The sequence below is a fragment of the Callithrix jacchus genome, chromosome 2 (assembly GCF_049354715.1).
Source record: "Callithrix jacchus isolate 240 chromosome 2, calJac240_pri, whole genome shotgun sequence".
In the NCBI taxonomy this organism is placed as follows: Eukaryota; Metazoa; Chordata; class Mammalia; order Primates; family Cebidae; genus Callithrix; species Callithrix jacchus.
In genome coordinates this window covers 63,606,888-63,613,995 of record NC_133503.1, presented here as the reverse complement: position 1 = coordinate 63,613,995, position 7,108 = coordinate 63,606,888, and the positions used below count along the sequence as shown (strand labels likewise).

General features: G+C 44.9%; 1 pseudogene; it reads left to right on the top strand.

Moving 5' to 3' along the window:
• Positions 1-6,170: 6,170 nt before the first annotated feature.
• Positions 6,171-6,757, top strand: LOC100385175 (large ribosomal subunit protein eL19 pseudogene; annotated as a pseudogene).
• The last annotated feature ends 351 nt before the right edge of the window (positions 6,758-7,108 follow it).

The window sequence follows — 7,108 nt, the reverse complement described above, 5'->3', positions numbered from 1 at the left end:
TGCCTTCTCTTCATGGTCCCTGGCTAATGACTTCTCTCTAATCCTCTAACTGTCCTCTTCCAGACTTTTGCTGGCCCAGCTAATTCTGACCCTGACCCTGACCCTTGCCCTAACCCTGAAAATTTCAACCACATTTATTTATTCACTTATTTATTTATTTTATTTATTTTTGAGGCAGAGTCTTGCTGTGTCGCCCAGGCTGGTGTGCAGTGGCGCAACCTCAGCTCACTGCAACCTTCGACTCCTGGGTTCAAGCAATTCTCTTTTCTCAGCTTCTTGAGTAGGTAGGACTACAGGCACATGTCACCCCACCTGGCTAATTTTTATATTTTTAATAGAGATGGGGTTTCACCATATTGGTCAGGCTGGTCTCAAACTCCTGACCTCAGGTGATCCGCCCGCTTCAGCCTCCCAAAGTGCTGGGATTATAGGCATGAGCCACCTCGCCCAGCCCACCTACTATATTATATGGAGTAAGTCAGAATATTTAATATAGAGGGATAGTAAACTTTATCACTGAGTCTACTGATTACAGGGTATCAATATGTGATTATACTAGAAGAGGAACGAACATCTCTTAGAGATGGATGCAATGAGACTTGGGTCTCCTTTTTGGGATAAGCTCATTTTTAATTATATTAGATATGGGTCCCTTAGGAGAGTATGTTGGGTCTTGCTATTATTTTGGGGGGGAAGATTTATTGGCAGAAGGCTATATATGAGCCTGTCACATTGGCTCATGCCTGTAACCCCAGCACTTTGGGAGGCCAAGGCAGGCAGATCACTTGAGGTCAGGAGTTACTGACCAGCCTGGCCAACACGGTGAAACCTCATCTCTACTAAAAATACAAAAATATTGGCTGGGCGAGGTGGTGGGCACCTGTAATCCCAGCTACTTGGGAAGCTGAGGCAGAAGAATCGCTCAAACCCAGGAGGTGGAGGCTGCAGTGAGCCCAAATCATGCCACTGCACTCCAGCCTGAGTGACACAATGAGACTTTGCCTCAAAAAAAGAAGAAAAGAAAAGAAAAAAGGAAGAAGGGTATTTATGGATGCTGCCAAAGAGGTTGGCTGTGGAAGATACTATAGAATGGCCCATTCAGCTCCGTTCCAACCACTGTGGATCATGTCTTACTGCCTGCTGAGAGCTTGAAAGTAAAATGCTACATTTCTCAGACTCCCTGACAGCTAACAATGTGCTCATGTAAAATTTGAAAAATAAAAATTGGAATTAAGAAGCAGAAGCCATAATTTTGTCAGTTACACTGTTTTGTCCAGTAAGCCAGGTGACAGAGGCGTTTAGAGTTGCTGTGGCATTTGTAGAAGTCCCAGGGTCCAATTCCTAGTTTCACAGGTTAAGATGGATCATTTTGATAGTGTGATTCATGACAGAGGCACTGTGAGCCTAGAGACTGCAATCATTATGGAACTTTCTTTTTTTTTTTGAGATGGAGTCTTCCTGTGTCACACAGGCTGGAATGCAGTGGCATGATCTTAGCTTACTTCAACCTCTGCCTCCCAGGTTCAAGTGATTCTCCCACCTCAGCATTGTAAGTAGCTGGTATTACAGGCACAGGCCATCACACCTGGCTAATTCTAGTATTTTTAGTAGAGACGGGGTTTTGCCATGTTGACCAGGCTGGTCTTGAACTCCTGACCTCAAGTGATCCACCTGCCTTGGCCTCCCAAAGTGCTGCTATTACAGGCATGAGCCACTGCCTCCAGCCACAACTTTCTTACTCCCAGGCTTCCAGACAGTGGCAGAGCTCCCTTAGTAAACCAGTTCTGTAATGTGATTCTGGGATTTATTCCTGGGAGCTTGGACCAGCCCCTCCAAACCTCCTAATAATTTCCTAATAACTGGCAATAACTCTGCTTTCAGCTAGAGTGGATTCTGTTATCTGCAATGGAACTCCAGACCAACACACCTGCTAATATGCAGAATCGGAGAGGGTTCAAGAAAACAGGACCTTTCACATCTTCCTGATTGGAATATGAATTGGTACAACTTTAGGATCATGTAGCTTGTCAGGCCTGGTGCGGTGGCTCATGCCTGTAATCCCAGCACTTTGAAAGGCTGAGGTGGGCAGATCACGAGGTCAGATCAAGACCATCCTCATCATGGTGAAAACCCTGTCTCTACTAAAATTAAAAAAAAAAATTAACCGGGCATGGTGGCACGCACCTGTAGTCCCAGCTGCTCAGGAGGCTGAGGCAAAGGAATTGTTTGAACCTGGGCAGTGGAAGATGCCATGAGCCAAGATCGTGCAGCTGCACTACAGCCTGGGTGACAGAGAAAGACTCTGTATCATAAAAAGATAATGTAGCTTATATCTTTTAAATTATTATGCGTTGATTCTGTAATTCACTTCTAGAAGTATATCCTAAAGAATAATTAAAGATGCATTCCAAAGTTTGCCATACATTCAGAGAATGACAATGTTTGGCAGTGGCTAAAAGTAATGTTTCCAGCCTGGCACAATGGCTCATGCCTGTAATCCCAGCGCTTTTGGAGGCCGACGGCGGGGGTGGGGGGGTGGCGGGGGATTGGACCACCTGAGGTTAGGAGTTCGAGACCAACCTGGCCAACATAGTGAAAACCCGTCTCTACTAAAAATACAAAAATTAGCTGGGTGCGGTGGCAGGCTCTTGTAATCCCAGCTACTCAGGAAGCTGAGGCAGAAGAATCGCTTGAACCTGAAAGAATTAATGTTGTTAAAATGTCCATACTACCCAAAGGGACCTACAGATTCAGTGCAATTCCTACCAAAATTTCAGCGATCCCTAAAATAAATTCATGAATTTATAGCCAACTGATTTTCAACGAAGATGCCAAAAACACACAGTGGGGAAAGGAGTTTCTTCAATAAAACTGATACATGTAGAAGAATGAAATTGGATCTTACACTTGTCACAAAAATTGACTCAAAATGGATTAAAAATGTAAACTTACCTGAAGCAGTAGAACTACTAGAAGAAAACATAAAGAAAAGCTTTTTGACAGTCTGGGCAAGGATTTTTTTGATATGACACTGAAGGCATAGACAACAAAAGCAAAGACAGACAACTAGGATTGCATCAAGCTAAAAAGCTTCTGCCGGGCAAGAAACAGTGCGCAGAGTGAAACCACAACCTATGGAATGGAAGAAAATATTTACAAACCACATAACCGAGAAGGTGGCTTCTTTGTTGTTTCTGTGGTTTTGGTTTTTGTTTGTTTGTCTTTGTTTTTTGGGACAGAGTCTCACTCTGTTGCCCAGGCTAGTGCAATCTTGGCTCACTGCAACCGCTGCTTTTCAGGTTTAAGCAGTTCTCCTTCCTCAGCCTCCCAAGTCCTATGCCTGGGATTACAGGCATGTGCTACCAGGCCCAGCTAATTTTTTTGTATTTTTAGTAGAGACAGGGTTTTGCCATGTTGGCCACGCTGGTCTTGAACTCCTGACCTCAGGTGATCCACCTGCCTTGGCCTCCAAAAGTGCTGGGATTACTGATGTGAGTGACCACGCACAGCCAGAAGGTGTTAATATCCAAGATACATAAGGAGCTCAAACAACTCAGTAGGGAAAAAAAAGAAGAAGAAAGAAAAGAAAGGAGAGAGAAAGAAAGAAAGGCTGGGCGCAGTGGCTCATACTTTTAATCCCAGCACTTTGGGAGGCAGAGGCGGGTAAATCACAAGGTCAGGAGTTTGAGACCAGCCTGTCCAATATGGTGAAACCCTGTTTCTACTAAAGAAATACAAAAATTAGCCGGGCATGGTGGTGCACACCTGCAGTCCCATCGACAGAATGCGCCTCCAACTCAAGGAAGAAAAGAAAAGGCAGGAAGGAAAGAAGGAAGGAGGGAAAAAAATTTATTTACAAATGAGTAAAGAACTTGAACAGACATTTTTCTTTCTTTTTTAAGAGATAGGCTCTTACTCTGTCACCCAGGCGGGAGTGCAGTGGTGCGGTCTCAGCTCACTGCAACCTCTGCCTCCAGGCTCAAGCAATCCTCCATTCTCAGCCTCCCGAGTAGCTGGGACCACAGGCATGTGCCATCATGCCTGGCTAATTTTTGTATTTTTTTTGAGATGGGGTTTCATCATGTTGCCCAGACTAGTCTCGAACTCATAGGCTCAACTGATCTCCTCCCAAAATGCTAGGCTTACTACAGGTGTGAGCCACCACACCTAACTAAAATCAGTATCTTGAAGAAATGTCTGCACTCCCATGTTGATTGCAACATTATTCACAATAGCCAAGATACGAAAACAACCTAGATGTCCATGGAAGGATGGACAGATACAATGTGATAGATGTGTGTGTGTGTGTGTGTGTGTGTGTGTACAAATATATATGTGTATATATGTATGTACGTAGGTATAGGTATATGCAATGTATATATGTGTGCATATTTCTATAATGGAATATTATTCACCCTTTAAAAAGAAGGAAATTCTGCCATTTGCAGCAACATGATGAACCTGGAGGACATTATGCTATGTGAAATAAGCCAGGCATAAAAAGACAAATAGTGCATGACCTCACTTACACGTGAACTCCAAAGTAGTGGAATTCATAGAGGCACAGAGTAGAATGGTGGTTGTCAGGGGTTGGGGAGATGGGAGAAACTGAGTGACACTGGCTGAAGGTACAAAGCTTCAGTTCTGCAGGATGGGTAATTTTGGAAAAAGCTGTGTACAGTGTGGTGCTGATGGTTGACAATACTGTATTGTGGCCAGGCGAGGTGGCACATGCCTGTAATACCAGCACTTTGGGAGGCTGAGATGGGCAGATCATGAGGTCAGGAGTTTGAGAACAGCCTGGCCAATATGGTGAAACCCTGTCTCTACTAAAAATATACAAATTAGCCAGGCGTGGTGGTGCACACCTGTAGTCCCAGCTACTGGGAGGCTGAGGCAGAAGAATCACTTGAACCTGGGAGGTGGAGGTTGCAGTGAACTGAGATCATGCCACTGCACTCCAGCCTGGATGACAGAGCGAGACTCCATATAGAAAAAAAAATACTGTTTTGTATACTTATTTCTCAACACACACACACACACACACACACACACACACATACACACACACACGATATGTGAATTAGTTTGATTGTGGTGATCATTTCACAATGATACCACTGTGAATATCAAGCATATCAAACATCACGTTGCATATCTCAAATACCAACAACTTTTTATTTGTCAGTTATACCTCAATAAATCTAGAAGAAGATGGCAACAAGAGGAAAGTGGCTAGAGAGAAGGCAACATGTGAGCAAGCCCAGGGGTCTCATAGGAAGAACACACACATGCACAAATAAATAAGAATAGAATCTATTTTTAAGAAAACACCAAAATGTGGCCGGGCACGGTGGCTCATGCCTGTAATCCCAGCACTTTGGGAGGCCAACGTGGGCAGATCATTTGAGGTCAGGAGTTCAAAACCAGCCTTGCCAACATGGTGAAACCCCATCTCCACTAAAAACACAAAAATTAGCCAGGCATGGTGGTGGGCGCCTGTAATCCCAGTTACTCTGGAGGCTGAGGCAGGAGAATTGCTTGAGTTTGGGAGACCGAGGCTGCAGTGAGCCAAGATTGTACCATTGCACTCCAACTTGGCAGACAGAGCAAGACTCCATCTCAAAAAAAAAACAAAAAACCAACAAAACAGCCTCATGCCCATAATCTCAGCACTTTTGGAGGCCAAGGCAGGCGGATCACGAGGTCAGGAGATCAAGACCACCCTGGCCAACATGGTGAAACCCCATCGCTACTAAAATACAAAAAATTAGCCGGTTGTGGTACTGCGTACCTGTAATTCCAGCTACTTGGGAGGCTGAGGCAGGGGAATCGCTTGCACCCAGGAGGCAGAGGTTGCAGTGAGCCAAGATTGCACCACTGCACTCCAGCCTGGTGACAGAGTAAGACTCCATCTAAAAAAAAAAAAAGAGGAAACACCAAAATGTTAATAAAAGTTATCTCTCTTTTCACTGCTGCAGCCACCACATCCAGCTAATGTTCGTATTTTTAGTAGAAACAGGGTTTTGCCATGTCAGTCAGGCTGGTTTTGAACTCCAGACCTCAGATGATCTGCCTACATTGGCCTCCTACAGTGCTAGGATTACAGGCGTGAGCCACTGTGCCCGGCCCCATTTTAGTGTTTTCTTAAAAATAGGCTATTCTTCTGAATGCTTGGGCTTCAGAAGACGCTAGCTGCTTGTGTCCTCCACTGTGGCAAGAAGAAGTACTGGTTGGACCCCAATGAGACCAATGAAATCGCCAATGCCAACTCCTATCAGCAGATCCGGAAACTGATCAAAGATTGGCTGATCATCTGTAAGCCTGTGACTGTCCATTCCCAGGCTTGATGCCGGAAAAACATGTTGGCCCAGTGGAAGGGCTGGCACATGGGCATAGGTAAGTGAAAGGGTACAGCCAATGCCCAAATGCCAGAGAAGGTCAAGTGGATGAGGAGAATGAGGATTCTATGCAGACTACTTAGAAGATGCCGTGAAGCTAAGAATATCGATCACCACGTGTATCACAGCCTGTACCTGAAGGTGAAGATAAGCAATGTGTTCAAAGATAAGCAGATTCTCACGGAATCCATAAGCTGAAGGCAGACAAGGCCTGCAAGAAGCTCCTGGCTGACCAGGCTGAGGCTGGTAGGTCTAAGACCGAGGAAGCACGTAAGCAACGTGAAGAGCACCTCCAGGCCAAGAAGAAGAAGAAGATCATCAAGACTTTGTCCAAGGAGGAAGAGACGGAGAAATAAAAGCTCGCCCTTTGTCTGTACATACTGGCCTCTGTGATGACATAGTTCAGCCATTAAAATAAAACAAGTTTAAAAAAAAAAAAAAAAAAGCCAGGTGCAGTGGCTCATGCCTGTAATCCCAGCACTTTGGAAGGCCGAGGTGGGCAGATCACCCAAGGTCAGGAGTTCAAGAAAATCCTGGCCAACATGGTGAAACCCTGTCTCTACTAAAAATACAAAAAAATTATCCAGGCATGGTGGCAGGCACCTGTAATCCCAGCTACTTGTGAATCTGGGGCAGGAGAATCACTTGAACTCAGGAGGCAGAGGTTGCAGTGAACAAAGACCACAACATTGCTCTCCAGCCTGGGC